At 38.8% G+C, this 17,273-nt stretch overlaps 1 pseudogene; it reads left to right on the top strand.

Moving 5' to 3' along the window:
• Positions 597 to 1,818, top strand: LOC104748698 (annotated as a pseudogene).

Genomic DNA, 17,273 nt, shown 5'->3' with positions numbered 1-17,273 from the left:
TTTTTTTTTAAAAATAGGTTGGTCTTTTCACCCGAACTCGGTTTTTTGTTCCGGTTTCGGATTGGATATTTGGATATGGTTTTTTTTATGCTCAGACCTAATATTTAACCTAATGATTTACGAGTTACGATTCTATAATAATTGTAAGCTAATTTTCAACCCCACAATATCTATAACATAAACTATTTTGTTCTCTGCTGCCGCCCAGTATAACAATCTCTTTTGTACTTTTTGTCTTATCTCTTTCCCAACGAAATCAGGTAATACTCCAAATTTTTCTTTTTTTCAGTTACCATTATAGAGAGCATTCAATATTTGGATCTATCAAGCTCTTCTCACTATCTAAAACGAGCATTCAATATATATATATATACTTGGATATAGATCTCTCTCTTCCGCATGAAAAAAATATATCGTATATTGTATTATCTTTTTCATGTATTTATTTGTAGTTTTGGTTGTTTGTTCGTTTAATTATGTTAATTATTATACGCATGAAGCCATAAATCTCAACGTGTTATGATTTTTATTATACAAAAAGCATTTCTTTTTTGGTTTTATGTAATTTATTAGTTATATGTTGTTTGTTTGCAGAAATGAATATTCCTGAAGTGGCGTTTGTTGTCTTGGTGCGACTTCCGTTGAAAAGCATTGCAAGATTCAGATCAGTGTGCAAATAATGGAAAGATTTGATCGATTCAGACTTCTTCCGAGATCACTTCATCTCTCACAACTCATCTTCTTCAATCTCGTGGTCTATCATTCAAATGCAACCTCACAAGCTGACACTTGAAATCGTGGGTCATCATGGATGCAAAACATGGGGACTTGCTCGTTCCCCGGGATCTTTCATCAGCTTGCACCGATGGATTGGTCTTGGTTTACTTAGAAGCTGCCGATGATACTTCTATGTATTATGTTGGAAACCCTTTGTTTAAAGAGTGGTTTCGAGTCCCTCTCCCTCCTTTCCTCTCTTTGAAAGATCTTGAGAGATTACGGCTGCATGAGCGTTTCAAGGACACTGGATTGGTTACGAAAATGCGGAGTGGTATCGTTGTGAGTTCCAAGGTAGTGTTTGTGATGAGTCACGGTCGTACTAAAGTCGGTTTTTCGATTTACTCATCTGACACAGGGAAGTGGGAAAATCGAAATGTTACTTGTCCTCGTCATGATTGCTGGTTTGGCCAACGCAAGGCGATTGCTTTGAATGGGATACTTCCCTGGTTTTCAAGTCTTATCTCTTCTTTTATGGCCTATGATTTCTATGGAGGTAATGTTGATGATGGGTGTCGTATCATATCTTTCCCCGATAGTGAAAAAGATGATGTGTTGCGGCGTTTTAGGAGAACCTTTACAACCTCTGAAGGGTCGATTGTGTATTTCAATGAGTACCGTGAAAATGAAAACCGCACGTTACGGGTTTGGAGGCTGTTTAAGTACACTGATGGTCCTGAGGAGGCGTGGCAGCTCTTATGGGAAGTCAGCTTGGTTTCGATGATCGAGTTGTTAGGTATCGATTATTTCCCGGTGGTGATGCATCCTTTGAAGTCTGAGATCATCTACCTGTGGTGCATGGACAAGAAAGGTATGGTCTTGTTTAACTTGAGGACATTAGCGTTCTGTCTTCACAAGGAAAACGAAGACGATAGCAAGTGTATGGATGGTTGCGTCTTGAGTTTTAACAGGTGTAGGAAGTATATGGAGAACATATGTGGCTTCTTTGTCCCACGGTTTAACAGGGTTCCTAACCCTCTCCTCTTTTCACAGTATGTTCTCCCTCGTTGGTTGCACCGGCTCCCTCGTCCTCCACCTACTTAGTGTGTAGCTATGTTTTGAGTTTATTTGTAATACATTTTTTCATGCATCCACTAGGACAAACATTTGCAGCATTATGTAAGGACGTGAACCTTTCTATTCAATTGAAACAGTGATTCATAGGTGTTTTATATTCTATGTGACACGGGTTTCCTATGTGTCTTTCGATTTAAACATAAAGTTCAAATTTATATTTAATATTGTGGATTCTAATATTAAAGACAACACTGTGATGAATTGGTTTCGATTAATGTATTAGAATTTGGATGTATTGATAATCCTCTTTCTTTCTCTTAATTAAATTATAGAAATGATATATATACATATATATGTTATGTCTATGCATTATTAAGCAGTGCTAACATGAACCAGTACAACTCTTCAAAGGTAACTGTATATACATGTATATATATGTGTGTCTGTTGAATCGTTACAACAAAGGTTGTATTCTCATAACGTGAGAAACACTACCAAACCAAATACACCCATAAAAAAGATTATTGATCTTCTTCATCAAAGATCAAGTGAAAGCAATAAGGAGTAAGGGAAGGGAAAATAAATTACTGAAGACTTGGATCCATCATCAAGCATAGTATTATTATCACGCTTTGAGTTTTTAAAGATTTCATACTTTGTACTATAGAGAGATCTAGAAGATCACAAGATTAATAACAATATATTTTATATTTATTATTTTAGATATTACAATCATTATAGTTTAGGAAACTCTTGTACTATATAATTCTTTTTTTTTTCAACCAAACATTAATTAAAATAAAACTTCTAGATTGATTGCCCAAACTGGAGGAGAGTTGTTTACAAAAATTGTTTCCGACAATAACAATCTAGAAGAACGAACTAAACAATCAGCCTTCACATTGGACGTCCTTGGGATTTTGGAAATGGTGAAAAGAGGCAAGGAGGCACTAAGCACCTGGAACTCATCTAGAAGCGTAGAGAAAGCCGGCCACTCCTCCGGAGCTTGCACCATTGATAATAACTCTGCAGAATCCGTCTCGAACCTCTGACAATCAATGCCTCTGGAAAGGATACACTGCATCGCCCATAATAATGCTTCCATCTCTGAATGAAGTGGGGACGCACTGCGACGTTGACATCTTGCACCCAAGACTAAAGTCTTACTCTCACCATCACCACACCACCAACCTAAACCTGAATGTGGTTCCAAAGATTTCCACGAACCATCAACTTGACAACGAATTAACATTTCCGGAATATGCAAAGGTTCCATCGACTCGGGCCTTACCCTGACGGCCATTTAGGAGCTCAAACTGTGAGGAGCTCCTAAAGCCATAGGGGCTATCCCTTTTCCATATATAAAATCTAGATTTGAATAGATCGAACCAAAAAAGGGAACTTGTCCATGTGTAATCCATCAAAAACCCTCTCCCACACCTGACGGGAACGAGGACATTCAAAAAAGTATGATTAATAGACTCTGCCGCTAGTTCACATCTCTTGCATACCACATCACAATTAACTCCCCACGAAGCTAATCGCACCGTCACCGGAAGAGAGCCAGATGCAATCTGCCAGAAAAAATGTTTGATTTTAGGTGGTACCGGAATATCCCAAGCCTGAGCCTTCAGGACATTAAAGTGAGGACCGATTTCAACCTCAGCCTTCATAGCTTGAACTACCTTATAACCCGACTTAACCGAAAATCGACCAGATTGTGTATAATGCCACACCAATCGATCTTGCTTAAAGGATTTGCTAATAGGCAAACTCTTAATAATTTGGATATCCTCCGGATCCATAAATTCCTGAAGGATAGGTAAACGCCACTCTTTAGTCCTTGGATTAATCAAATGATTTACCATTAGATTTGGGTGTAGTTGTCGTCCCCTACCATTTGTAGGTCGAGGATGCTGATCCGGAATCTAGGGATCACGCCAAACCGAAATGTTAGAGCCTGACCCAACCGCCCATCGGGCACCTTTTTCCGCTAAACTTTTTGTTGAAAAAATACTTCTCCACCCAAAGGAGGGTGAGTAAGGTTTTTTCGCCATCAATGGATGTTTGTTCCTGAAATATCGACCTCTAAACACTTGAGCAAACAAAGAATTCGGAAACTGTATTAAACGCCAATACTGTTTAGCCAATAAAGCATCATTGAAGGTCTCCAAATCATGAAATCCCAAACCTCCCTCGGATTTATCTCTACACATTTTATCCCAAGCCACCCAGTGAAGCCCCCGATCTTTCCCATCAGAGCTCCACCAGAAGTTTGAAATTGCACTCGTCAATTTGGTCGTTAAGCCTTGAGGGAGTTTGAAGCAAGACATAACATATGTAGGAAGAGCCAAAGCCTCCGACTTTAGTAATACTTCCTTCCCTCCCTTAGATAAAAATTTTGCTGTCCAACCATTCACCCGGTCATTCAACCTATCTCGAACATAACCAAAGACTTGAACACTTGATCCTCCGAGACTCTCAGGAATTCCCAAATAGGAACCCATACCCCCTTCCTTGAAATTCCAATGACAGATTTTACCCTGTCCTTGACCTCTGAAGTCACCGTTTTACCAAACATAATAGAGGATTTGTCCAAATTGACCTCCTGACCGGATGCTCTACCATAGTTGCCAATGATATTCATGACCGTTGAACATTGTTCTTCATCCGTTTTATAGAAAAACAGACTATCATCCGCGAAAAGCAAATGAGAAATCGGGGGCGAATCACGGGCAATCTTAATACCCGAAATTTTTTCCTCCCACTCTGCCTTTTTTATATTAGCTATCAAAACCTCAATACAAAGAATAAAAAAGTAAGGGGACAAAGGATCCCCCTGTCGCAGGCCCTTTTTTGGCAAAATGGAGCCACAGGGTTGACCATTCAGCAGCACTTGAAAGGAAACCGAACTCACACACCACATTATCCAAGAAATCCATCTAGTATCAAAGCCTAACCTAATTAAGACCGCCTTCAAGAAATCCCATTCGAAACGGTCATAGGCCTTGCTCATATCCGTTTTGAAAGCCAAAAATTCTGAAATACACATCCTATTTGTCTGTAAACCATGAAACATCTCTTGAGCCACCATGATATTATCTGTAATTAACCGACCAGAAACAAAAGCCAATTGTGTTTTACAAATAATTGAGGGTAAAATCTTCTTTAATCGGAAACAAAGAATCTTCGAAATGATCTTATTACTAACATTACACAAACTAATAGGCCTGAATTCTGCCATTCTTTTAGGTGTTTCCACCTTTGGGATCAAACAAATATTAGTCTCATTAATTCTGGGATCAAACCTCCCAGTTCGAAAGAAATCTCTAACCAGAGCAACCAAATCCCCTTTAAGATGAGGCCAAAACCTCTGAAAGAAAAGGATGTCATCCCGTCCGGTCCTGGAGTTTTCTCCGGATGCATTGCGAATAGAGCCTTTCGAACTTCCATCTCTGTGATATCCTTAGTTAAATCACTGTTCATACGCTCTGTAACAAATGGATTGACCGCTTGTACCATCTCTGAAATACCGCACACATCCGATTGTACTATATAATTCTATGTAACCTAAAGATAATAATTATGAGAGTCAATATATTATTTCATAAACACTAAGGTGTTCTCCTCTCATCACATCTCTATCATGGTATCAGAGCAGGTTATGCTTGAGTTTAGATCTAACAATCAAACTCCTTATTAACCCATACCTTGTCTAAGCTATTGAGCTTCTCCATCTGTTTGTCTTTTTTTTTTATCACTACTTTCTCNAAAAAAAAAAAAAAAAAAAAAAAAAAAATCATTGACTTTTTCTTCTACGAGACAAGCCTAGCTATCTCACCTGATGATATCACCAACACGAGATCTTCCATCTTCACCACTGGAGACGTTGATGGTGACATGATCTCTCTGAAATCCGGCCAAGTCACAGCCGAGCCGCCTTCCAATGAAGAAAAGCTCCGTTGTCGCTGCTCCAACAGGAACCAGCTCCGCCGCCTCTCCACTCGAAACTCCTCCATATGTGTGCATTTTTGCATCTTTTTGCAGGCCATAGTCGATCCGGTCAAGTCACCATTACTTCTTTAAGCTATATTCTTCTCAACGACTTATCTCGTTCATGATCCAACGTTGATCATAAGTTTCTAAGTCGTTCACGACTTCCTCTAAGCTATTTGCTTCCTCGTGCCTTCACCAAGGCATTTTACGGTATATTCGTCTAATAACATGGTTCAAGCGTAATGCTTCTTCGGTCGAATCAATCTCAAATCTTCACTCCATGACACCTTGAGCTTGAGGGGGTATAGAGAGATCTAGAAGATCACACGATTAATAACAATATATTCTATATTTATTATTTTAGATATTGCAATCACTATAGTTTATGAAACTCTTGTGCTATATAATTTTATGTAACCTAAAGATAATAATTATGAGAGTCAATATTATTTCCTAAACACTAAGGTGTTCTCCTCTCATCACATCTCTATCATGTACTTATATAGTAACATTACATTACTCAATGTAAAGTATATTCTAAAACAAAACAAAACACAACAAGATCAGAAATACATACTTGGAAAGATGCGGGACCAAGAAACGGAGAATCTGTAAACATCGATTCCCATGTTCTTCATAAGTTGTACATCTTCCTGCTATCACCATAATTTCAATTAATCAAAACCTCATTTATTAACTTGAGGACTAAAGTGTTTAGTCTTCACAATTAAGGAAACTGAAGACGTTTGTAAGTGTATGGATGGTTGAGTCATGAGTTTTAATAGTTGCAGCGAGTATATGGAGAAGGATGGTCAAGTACACTGATGGTCCTGAGGAGGCGTGGCAACTCTTATGGGAAGTCAGCTTGGTTTCTATGATCGAGTTGTTAGGTACCGATTATTTCTCGGTGGTGAATCTGGTGATGCATCCTTTGAACTCTGATATCATCTACCTGTGGTGCATGGACAAGAAAGGTATGGTCTTGTTTAACTTGAGGACATTAGCGTTTAGTCTTCACAAGGAAAACGAAGACGATAGCCAGTGTATGGATGGTTGCGTCTTGAGTTTTAACAGGGGTAGCGAGTGGAGAACAAATGTGGCTACTTTCTCCTATATGGAAACGAAGACGATAGCGAGTGTGTGGATGGTTGTGTCTTATAATTGCCTTTTAATATTTTTTAAAACTGTTAAAAAAAAAACTTTTGTTTTACATTTGGAAGTTTAAAAATGTTTTTTTTTTAAGTTTTATATTAATTAAAATTAGGTTTTTTTTTCTTTATTTTACTGTTATATAAAACTTTTTTTATGGTAGGTTTTGAATTTTTACAATTTTATTTTTTAAAGATTTAATAAATTTAGAATTGACATGTGTCAACTGAATGATACAATTAACGTGTGTCATGATCTTGTTAATGGTATTCTGTTTTTTAAGTTTTAATCAAACTTCAAATGTGAATGTTTTACTGTTATGTGATGTAACCAAGTACTAGGCATGTTCTTGTATTAGTAATATACAATTTATTTATCATGCTCGAGCCCTTTGAGATAAATATAATTTACCAAAACAAAATCCTATAAAAAGATCTTCTTTTTATATTGAAGAACTGATATACTATTACAGTATATATAAGATATAATTTAGATATTTATAAAAGTAGAAATGTTTAAATTGTATAATTCTGATATTTTCTTAATAATATTTATAGAATTAACATTAATTTTGACAAAATTCTCTGAAAAGCCAATGAATTTAAAAACAAAATAAATTTGTTTATTAAACATATATAAAAAAGCTTACTCATGAAAAGTTAAATTTTAATAGTCAGACAAGTTTTTAAAAGCTTTTAATACTATCTCTTTGTAGTCAAACAAACTTATATATATTCAAAAATATATATATTTCCTCCTTTGAAATATTTATATTATATTCTATATAGAAATATATCTTCATAAAATTAATTTCCAGCTTCTTACAATCTTTTTTTAATAAATAAAAAAAAAAGACAAAAGTAAAAAGCCATAGTGAAATGTACTTTATTTTCAGTTACCACAGCGTTTGATATAAAAAAAGATGTATAAACCTAGGGTTAGGCATTCGGGTAATCCGTTCGGGTTTAGGTGTTACCCAATCGGATTCGGGTAAATGGGTTTAGAAAGATAGAATCTATTGGGTATTTTTTGATATATGGATTTGATTTGGTTCGGGTAGTATCAGGTTCGGGTTACAAATTTTAGAACTCGAGTACCCGAAAAATTTATTAAATTAGCTTAACTTTAACTTATGTAACATAATATTTTAGTTATCTTGATTATTCTTTTGATATTTAGGTATAAAACTGATTGAAATATTCAAAATTATAATTATAATTTTGGATAATTAAATTATAATAATGCTAAATATTATAAATATGTTTATATGTTCGAGTTTGATGGATACCCGAACGGGTATCGGGTATTGTCCAACTCTAGCACAAACCTAATTGTATTAGAAAATAAAATCCAATAGAATTTTATAGTTAAACCCGGACAAAACCTGAACTCGGTTTTTCGATTCAGATTTCAGGTTGGATATTCGGATATGTTGTAAAACACTTAGTGGACTCCATCGACCGGCCCATTATCCAGTCCGTCTATACTCAGCCTATCGGCCATACTTGGTCCGCGCGCATTAGGCCCATTAGCCGAAGCCCGTCGGCGATCCTTAGTCCTATGTCGGTTTAGCTTGAGTCCTTATAATCCCTATATATACTTGTTGTAACCTCAATTCCTATCAATAAGAACTTAAGAGATTTACTCCCTAAACTCTCTAATTTACAACACGTTATCAGCACGATAGCCTCTATCCCTAAACCCTAAAGCAGCCGTCTATTCTCCCTTACCCTAAAACCCTAAACCGACTTCCTGTTCTTACTTCCATCCGAGATCAAATCCCTCCTGTTCGAAGATCCTCTTGTTCACAAGCAACCCTTAGCTTGTGATCAAAGTTCTCTCGACAGCTTGGTCGAGGTTTGCTGTACGCGGTTCGTCGATCGGGGGTGAGTGCGAGAAGCTGTTCGCGGGAAGCAAGGAGCTGTTCGTGGGAAAGCTGTTCGTGGTTCGTGGTCAAGAGATATCTGAGGTCTTTAGCTCCCAGATCAATTCCAGTCAGAATCCTTGTGGTGTTAAGGTAAACAAAATTCAAACTTCTTAAAACCACATAATTGAATCTGGAACTAAAAACTATTGAACCCTAAAATATCCAAGTAAACTAACAAACAAATTTAAGATCTATAATCCTATAAACTTTAAAATCTATTCACATAGGATTGTTAGATTGTTTGTTAAATTGCACCAAATTATATCAAGCTTTAAAATTGTTGATTGACTGCTTGATTGTTGCATAAGAACCTAGAACTGTTTTAGATTCATAAGGATCAGATTATTACAGATTGTTCTAGGAAATTAAAACTTGGATCATTCATGCATAACAATTAAAATCGGACCATGCTTAGGTTGTTATAAAATCGATTGCATGAATTATATTTTAGGATTGTTTAAACTGTTCTTGAGAAATTCAAGAAGAAAATCCCCTAGATCCTAAATTCATAAACTCGAAAATTTTAGAGTTGTTCTAGGATAATTTCCAAATTAAAATTATAGTAATTATCCTAAATTAATCTGATTAAATAAAACTTTTGATAAGTTTCTATAAATTAAAACTTTAAATCGGAAATTAAAATATTAGTTAGGATAAGTTCCTAATTAAAATAGTAATTATCCAAATTCCTTAAAATCGAAAATATTCAATCCTAAATCAAATAGGAAATTATAAGATAAGGAAATCCTATCTAGGAATAAGGAAATTGTTGCATGCATATAGCTATTTAGTTTTGTTGTCTTGCATGCATGAATTTAAACGGAAAAGAAAAACTATAAGAGGCAAGGTATGGTTCGGTCTCAAATACCGCATGACCTAAGGCATGGTTCGGTCTCAAATACCGCATGACCTGAAAAAAATTATTTGTTGCATGGTTCGGTCTCAAATACCGCATGCTAACTGTCGGTTGTCTATATTTATGCAGATGGCTAATCTCAAGAGCCTTGACTACCCTATCTTGCAAGCTTCCGGAAAGAATTACTTGCAATGGGCTAATGACACTGAAATCTACTTGTCATCGAATGGCCTGAAAGGGTGCATCGATGAGGATTTTGAGTCTACGGACAGAAACAAGAATAAGTGTCTCCAGCACATACATCATCATATTGGTGAGAGTATCAAAAGCCAGTACCTCTTCCTAAGAGATCCTCTTGCCCTTTGGACACAGCTTAAACGCCGTTATGGGCACCAAAAGACGGTGCTCCTTCCAAAGGCAGAGTTTGATTGGAAGAGCCTAAGGATCCAGGATTACAAATCCGTGGAAGAGTATAACTCTGAGCTCTTTAGGATTGTCTCACTCCTTAGGCTGTGTGGGAAAGAGGTGACTGAGCAGGAGCTGATTGAGAAGACATTGTCTACCTTCAGCCCTAATAACAGAGTACTCCAGCAACAATATCGGCATCAAAAGCTTGCTGACTATGGGGAACTCATTGAGTGTTTACTGCTAGCTGAGCAGAACGATGAGTTGTTGATGATGAACAGTGCCATGCGACCTCCTGGTACAGCCCCATTACCAGAAGCAAATAAGGTCGACTTAGGAAAGAAAGCTGTAGTGGAGTCTAATGAGCCCAAGGAGCCTAGTGAGATCAACTACGTCCACAGAGATAAACACTATGGCCGTGGTGGCCGTGGTGGTAGAGGACGTAGTGGTCGTGGGGGCTAGGCTGGTCGAGGAGGCCGCGGACGCGGTGGTAAGGGCCGTGGGTCCTTTAACCAAACTCCAAGGCCAAATCGACTTGCCATCGATGTGGTATGTCAAACCACTGGGCCAAGCACTGCAGAACTCCCATACACCTCATTGATGCATATCAAGAATCTCTTAAGAAAAATCCATAAGCAAACTATGTACACATCGATGATGAAGGAGACTTCGATCATGAGAATGATGATTTGCTAGGATATGAGACTTCCGACTGCCTCAAAGATGTTGAATGAATTTCAAATTTATTTTGGTTTATTTTCTATGCTTTATGATTTAATTTCCTTTTAATGTAATGGATAATTGCTTTGAATTAAATTCAATGGATTTTATTTTATAAACTATTCTATTAAAATCCGAAATTCTTGTCCTATTTATAGACATGGCCGAGGACATGAGTGAATTAGTAGTGGATAGTGGCTCCAGCCACACCATACTAAAAGATAAGAGATATTTCATAAATCTTATAATGAAAAGTGCAAATGTTAATACAATTGCGGGTATAGCAAATCTTATAGAAGGCTACGGCCAAGCACACATATTGTTACCTAATGGAACTCATATTGAGTTATGTGATGCTCTATACTCACCCAGCTCTAAGAGAAGCTTATTGAGCTTTAAAGACATAAGGTCAAATGGTTATCATATTGAAACCAAGGGTGAAGGATCTAAAGAGTTCCTCTACATTACAGAAAATGTGAAAGGACAAAAGAAGATCCTAGAGACTATACCTGCCTTAGCCTCTGGTCTATACCATGCTAAGATTAACATGATAGAAGCCAATTTGGCTAAGCACAAAATATACAAAGAAAGTTTCACTTTATGGCATGACCGGCTTGGCCATCCGGGAACTAACATGATGCGTAAATTGATAAAGAGTTCAAAAGGGCACAACCTTAAAGAAAGAAAAGTTCTCCCTAAGAATCTCACATGTGTGGCATGTGCACAAGGGAAACTTATTGTAAGACCTTCACCAGTAAAAGTCACAAGAGAGACTTTACATTTTCTGGAAAGGATACAAGGTGACATATGTGGGCCGATACACCCACCTAGTGGGACATTTCGATATTTCATGGTGATGATAGATGCATCAACCAGATGGTCCCACGTATGCTTGTTATCCACGAGAAACTTAGCATTTGCTAAGCTCTTAGCTCAAATCATTCGATTAAGAGCACATTTTCCAGACTTTCCACTTAAGACTATACGTCTAGATAATGCTGGTGAATTTACATCCCAAGCGTTTAATGATTACTGTATGTCCATGGGGGTGAGTGTGGAACATCCTGTGGCACATGTACATACACAAAACGGATTAGCTGAATCCTTCATTAAACGAATACAATTGATAGCTCGACCATTGTTAATGCGATCGAAGCTTCCTGTGTCGGCTTGGGGACACGCGGTCTTACACGCAGCAGAACTCATACGCATCAGGCCATCTAGTGAACACAAATATTCCCCATCCCAACTCCTATCGGGTCAAGAGCCAGACTTATCCCATCTTAAGACATTTGGTTGTGCCGTTTATATACCAATTGCTCCACCACAGAGAACAAAGATGGGACCACAGAGGAGAATGGGAATATATGTGGGGTATGAGTCTCCCACCATAATAAGGTATCTCGAGCCACTGACAGGAGACCTGTTCAAGGCCAGATACGCGGACTGTCAATTTATTGAGTCCGAATTCCCTATGCTAGGTGGGGAGACCAGCAAGCTGAGCAAAGAATTGACATGGAATCAAACATCCTTAGAATGGCAAGATCCTCGAACTATAGCATGTGATGCAAAAGTTCAGAAGATTATATATCTTCAACAGCTAGCTAACCAATTGCCAGATTCCTTTGCTGACCCAAAGAGAGTTACAAAATCATACATACCAGCTTGCAATGCACCAGTACGTATTGATGTTAACAAGAAACACAATAATCAAGTTGCTACAGAGTCTATGCCACGTTTGAAACGGGGTAGACCATTAGGTTCCAAAGATAAGAATCCTCGGAAAACAAAGAGTGCAAAACAGACCGAGGCTAAGGGAATTACAGAAAAGCCAGACGTTGTCACAGAAACTCCTACGGCACCTGATGAGGCTCAGGACGCTGAACCTCAAGAGCCTGAAGGAGTTGACAACAATAAGATCTCAATAAACTATATTATGTCTTGAATACAATGGAATCGAAAAGATGTCGACATTGATGATATATTTGCATACAAGGTAGCACTTGACATAAATGAGGATCATGAGCCCACATCTATACTAGAGTGTACACAAAACAAAGATTGGCTTAAATGGAAAGAAGCCATTGATGTGGAGCTAAACTCTTTAAAGAAGAGAAGTGTGTTTGGTCCGACCTTAAGGATAACACCAGAAATTAAACCAGTTGGACACAAATGGGTCTTTGTAAGAAAGAGAAATGAGAGAAACGAGATTGTCAGATACAAGGCAAGGCTCGTAGCACAAGGATTCTCTCAAAGACCTGGCATAGATTATGAGGAGACATACTCCCCTGTGATGGATGCAACGACTTTTAGATATCTAATAAGTCTGGCCATAAGAGAAAGTTTAGATTTGCGGTTAATGGATGTTGTAACTGCATATCTATACGGTCCACTGGATAATAAAATTTATATGAGATTACCAGAGGGTATAGAACTCAAAGATAAGAAGAGTTCTAGAGACCAATACTGCATAAGGCTAGACAAATCGCTTTATGGACTGAGACAGAGTGGTCGAATGTGGTATAACCGGCTAAGTGAATATTTAGCCAAGGAAGGTTATAGGAATGACCCGATCAGTCCTTGTATATTCATAAAGAAATTCGCGAATAAGGGATTTGTAATAATAGCAGTATATGTGGATGATTTAAACATCCTTGGAACCTCTGGGGAAATCGCCCAAACAGTAGGATATCTCAAGAGAGAGTTTGAGATGAAAGACCTAGGCAAGACAAAATTCTGTTTGGGGTTGCAGCTTGAGTACATAAACAATGGGATCCTTGTGCATCAAAAGGCATACACAGAAAAGGTACTCAAGAGATTTAATATGGAGCAAGCTCACTCATTGACTAGCCCAATGGTTGTGAGAAGTGTAGAAGTGGATAAAGATCCATTTGCTCCTAAGAAGGACAATGAAGAAATTCTTGGTCCTGAAGTGCCTTACCTCAGTGCTATAGGAGCATTAATGTTCTTGGCTAGCCACACTAGACCTGACATATGCTTCGCAGTAAACCTTCTGGCAAGATACAGTTCTTGTCCGACCATAAGGCACTGGAATGGTATAAAACATGTTCTGTGTTACCTACAAGGAACGACAGACTTTGGTTTATTTTACACTAACCATAACAAAGAAGGTTTAGTTGGTTTTGCTGATGCAGGTTATCTGTCCGACCCACACAATGGTAAGTCACAAACAGGTTATGTGTTTACACACGGTGGTACAGCGATCTCTTGGCGTTCTATGAAGCAGACTCTAGTAGCCACATCCTCAAATCACGCGGAGATCCTAGCCATGCATGAAGCCAGCCGTGAGTGTGTTTGGTTGCGGTCAATGACTCAGCACATTCGGACAGACAGTGGCATGGACACAGACAAATCAGCAACGGTTATCTATGAAGACAATACAGCCTGCATCGCACAACTCAAAGAAGGTTACATCAAGGGAGATCGGACAAAGCACATCCTGCCGAAGTTCTTCTACACACATGAACTACAAAAGGCCGGAGAAGTTCAAGTGGTGCAAGTTCAGTCATGTGACAACTCAGCCGATCTCTTCACCAAGGCATTACCGACAACAACATTCAGGAAGCTCACGCACCAGATTGGAATGCGGAGGCTTAAGGACTTGGAGTGATGTTTGGAACAGGGAGAGCAATGTGTGCTGTACTCTTTTTCCTTCACTAAGGTTTTGTCCCAATGGGTTTTCCTGGTAAGGTTTTAATGAGGCAGCATCCCCTAAGCACATTGCTGCGATCCCGTCCAACATAGGCACGGTCATATCGTCCAAGGGGGAGTGTTGTAAAACACTTAGTAGACTCCATCGACCGGCCCATTATCCAGTCCGTCTATACTCAGCCTATCGGCCATACTTGGTCCGCGCGCATTAGGCCCATTAGCCGAAGCCCGTCGGCGATCCTTAGTCCTATGTCGGTTTAGCTTGAGTCCTTGTAATCCCTATATATACTTGTTGTAACCTCAATTCCTATCAATAAGAACTTAAGAGATTTACTCCCTAAACTCTCTAATTTACAACAGGATACGGTTTTATGTCCAGGTCTAATATTAAACCTAATGATTTCCGACTTATGATTCAATAAATAATTGTAAGCTAATTTTCTTTTAAACCCACAATATCGATAACATAAGCTGTTTTGTTTTCTGCTGCCGCCCAGTAAACAGCCTCTTTTGTACTTTTTCTCTTCTCTCTTTCCCAACGAAATCAGGTAAGACCAAATTTTTCCTTTTTTTCAGTTATAGCGAGCATTCAATATTTGGATCTATCAAACTCTTCTCACTATCTAAAACGAGCATTCAATGTATATATACTTGGATACAGATCTCTCTCTCTTCCGCATGAAAAATATATATTGTATATTGTATTATCTTTTTTTTCATGTATTTATTTGTTGTTAGGGTTATTTGTTCGTTTAATTATGTTAATTATTATACACATGAAGCCATAAATCTCAACGTGTTTCGATTTTCATTATACAAAAAGCATTTTTTTTTTATAACTGTTAATTATATTACCAAAAGGAACTTGAGGTTTACACAAGTTTATATATATAATGACAGTCCAAAAAAAAAAAAGCTGATCGTTATAGGAGACAAACGGCTTCAGGAAATGGAGATTAGATTACATATCCGAGTAATAAGAGTCAATATAAATGGGCAAGCCATTTGAGAAGTAGCCCTTTTCCTTGTTTGCTGTGCTGATGAGCTAGTAGAATGTCCCTGATTGTTCTGTCAAGAACTCGAAACAAAGAATCAGGGGTAGAGAGAACACCACCGTGAGAGCGAGTGTTGCGTTCCTTCCAGATGAGATAGATAGTTGCTTGGGTGACCAGTTTCTTGAGCATGGACGACAAACCAGCTGTATTACCAATAAGCCAGCTGATCAGAGTTTGCCAGGAGGAGAAGATGAGGTTTGGTTGACCAAGGCGCGTGAGAACAAGACCCCATAGTTGGAGAGAGTAGTCACAATGCAGGAACAGATGCTCCTTATTCTCTATTTCCTTAGAGCATAAAACACAGGCAGCGTCTATATTGATTTCCCAACTGAGAAGTCTCGACTGCACTGGGAGGCTATCATGATTCGCAACCCAGAACGTGAAGGAGTGCTTTGGAATAGCCCTCTTAAACCAGATTGCCTTTCTCCATTCCTTGATCCCCGATGAAGGTCTCACAACTTCCCAGGTTGTCTTAGTGCTAAAGAACTCTTTTCGCTGCCCTTCTGGTCCCCAGGAGTAACAATCAGCACCTGCAGATTCATGGGGAGGATCCACCATGAGGAGAGCATTGTGGATTGATAAGAGCAGAGCATTTCTGGTCATGTGGGATGGAAGTTTCCAATCTTGAGGACCAGTTCCTTGAGCAACAGTCGCTTCCCATTGGATACCCATTAGTCTCGGTCCATCCTTGCCAATGACATCAAACAGAGGTCCCAGACAAGACTGGTTATCAAACCAGTAGCTCGCAGTGTTCCCATCACCTATAGTACATCCCAATAAAGGTTTGGCCATCGGCTTCAAGGCATTGAGAGATTTCAACATCCAAGAAGCCCCTGTATTCACTTGAGCAGTCCAGAAGTTGTTACTTTTTAGCATGTGCTTCTTCATCCATGCAACCCAGATAGAACCGCTGTTCTGAAACAATAGCCAAACCAGTTTGAGGTTAAGCGCTTTGTTCCAAACCGAGAAATTTCTGAGACCAAGCCCTCCTTCCTTTTTAGGTAGGCAGATATCTTTCCAGGAGACTTTTGCTGTGGCCCGTTTTTCCATGTTTCCAGACCAAAGGAATGAGTTACACATGGATTCAATGGCTCTAAGAAAACCTTTAGGAAGAGCAAAGGCAGAAGACCAGAAGTTCACAGAGCTGTAAATCACTGCTGAGATAAGTTGAAGCTTGCTCGCAAAAGAGAGCACTTTAGTGGACCAAGAGGCGAATTGAGCCTTGATATTGTCCAAAAGAGGTGAATAATCAGCTTTCCTGGGCTTGCGATGAAGGAGAGGCAGCCCAAGATACCGCACAGGAAAGGATCCAATGTGGAAGCCCGAGAGTGCTAGATGGTCCCGATCCTCTGGAGGAATTCCTGCTACAAAGAGCATGGATTTGTCACGATTCATGCTCAGACATGAGAGTGACTTGAACTCATCCAGTAGACAGGCAATCTCTTGATGGGAATTACTTCCTCCATCAAAGAACATCATAAGATCATCAGCAAAAGCGAGATGGGAGACGATGGGGTCCCTGCCCAGGGGATGATACCCTATTCGTCCCGAAGCAAAGCTCTGGCTGATGAGATTGGAAAGAGCTTCCGTGGCTATAAAAAACAGGGTGGGAGAGAGAGGGTCCCCCTGCCTTAGTCCTCTTCCACCTTTGAAATAGCCGCATAACTCTCCATTGATGTTGACCGAGAAGGAGGTGGTGGTG

Source organism: Camelina sativa, chromosome 2 (genome assembly GCF_000633955.1).
Source record: "Camelina sativa cultivar DH55 chromosome 2, Cs, whole genome shotgun sequence".
NCBI classification, from domain to species: Eukaryota; Viridiplantae; Streptophyta; class Magnoliopsida; order Brassicales; family Brassicaceae; genus Camelina; species Camelina sativa.
Note: the sequence above shows the minus strand (reverse complement) of the source record. Positions and strands in the feature narration are given on the sequence as shown.